Here is a 1946-nt window from a genome sequence, read left to right as displayed (position 1 = left end):
AAAAAAAAAAAAAAAACTTAATAACAGCCCCAATACTTGTAGTTATATCATTCATTACTTTTGCATAATTGTCTTTAAGCAATTAGACAGTAACATTTCATTAATGCTACCTTAAGAGAGGTAAAATTGCATAGTAGTTAAGCACATGGAATCTGTAACCAGACTCCCTGGATTCAAATCCTAGCAATGTTGCTAAGTAAGTATATGAACCTTGGTAACTTATTCAACTTTTCTACGCCTTGGTTTGATTGTCTATTAAGTGAGGATAATAATAAGACTTATCTCCTTAGAATTATTGTGAAGATTAAATAGTTTTATTTATAATATAAGTGTTGATAAGTATCACAACAAATTACAAAACTTTTGGAATTTTTTTCTCCCATAGGTTGATTTTTTGGATACTAATATTATTATCACGGAACCATATTTTAACTTCACTTCAATTCAAGAATCAATGAATGAAATTCTATTTGAAGAATACCAGTTCCAAGCAGTATTAAGAGTAAATGGTGAGTTAAAGTTTTCCTTAAAATTGAGTTATATGAATATAGATATGAATAGGGAATAGGGTAAAGGAATTCTTAACATCTTGGCATACTAGGTGGCATTCTTTAGGTCTGAAGGAAATAAAAGTTGGATTTTTTTTTCTTTATGAGTCATCCTTATCGAAGGCAAAAACTTGGAATTTTAAAACTAGATGGACCCTTAATTATATAGTCAGACCTCTCTCAATTTAGCTTTTTACTAATGTGATATTTCCCCCTAGTGAAGCTACTAGCCACATATTTCTAATCTCTGAAAGATTATTCTGAGGTAGTCATCTTTTCATTGATGTGTTTGGTATTATTATTATTATTGTTTGAAATTATGTTAATAGCTCAGGCTGCCAGTGTGAGAGAAAACAATCTGTAAATACCATATAGAAACAAGTGTATTATAGATTAGGATTACATTACATGGTTGTGTACAATTTAAATATTTAGCCTGCAGAATTTAAGTCTCTGTAAGCAGCAGTGTATTGTAATAGTCAAGAGCACAATCTCTAGAAGTGTTTTCAGCCAAGTGTTTTTTGCTCCCCAGCGGACATTTGGCAATGTCTGGAGACAATTTTGGTTGTCATAACTGGGAGGGTGCTACTGGCACCTAGTGTGTAGAGGCCAAGATGTTGCTAAACATCCTGCAATGCACAGGAAGACCCCCAACAACAAGGAGTTATCTAACCGACAATGTCAATAGTTTCAGGACTGAGAAATCCTGCTCTCAAGGCATACTGCCTAGGTTTGAATCCTGGCTCTGCTACTTCCTAATTATGTGACTTTGGATGCATTGCTTAACTTCTCTTTGCTTCAGGTTCCTCAACTGTAAAATGGGATTGTTGTGAGTATTAACACACGCTCCAATTAAATAGAATTTAGAATAGAGCCCAGCATGTAATAATAAAAGCTCAGTAAAAAATAGCTACTCTTGTAATAATTATCATAAGCTATGAATATTTACCTTTAAAAACTGATCACAAATTTTTCTTTTTATTATATTTACCACATAAGTGTGATGTTTTAAAGTTTAAACATTACAAATGCTACAAAGATTTTTTTTTGTTTTTCTTTTTTTGGAGATAGGGTCTCACTCTGTTGCTGGGGCTAGAGTACAGTGGCATCGTTATAGCTCACTGCAACTTCAAACTCCTGGGCTCAAATGACACTCCTGCCTCAGCCTCCTGAGTACCTGACACTACAGGTGCATGCCACCATGCCTGACTAATTTTTCTATTTTTTGTAGAGATGGGGGGTTTCGCTCTTGCTCAGGCTAGTCTGAAACTCCTGGCCTGAAGCAATCTTCCCGCATCAGCCTCCCAAAAGTGTTGGGATTACAGGCATGAGCCACCATGTCCAGCCTGCAAAGATCTTTTGACAGTTATGAATATTATTATAAATTAAATTGAAAAA

Source organism: Propithecus coquereli, unplaced genomic scaffold, assembly GCF_000956105.1.
Source record: "Propithecus coquereli isolate 6110/MARCELLA unplaced genomic scaffold, Pcoq_1.0 Scaffold85, whole genome shotgun sequence".
Classification (NCBI taxonomy): Eukaryota; Metazoa; Chordata; class Mammalia; order Primates; family Indriidae; genus Propithecus; species Propithecus coquereli.
The sequence above is the reverse complement of the archived record's forward strand: the minus strand, read 5'-3'. Positions refer to the sequence as shown.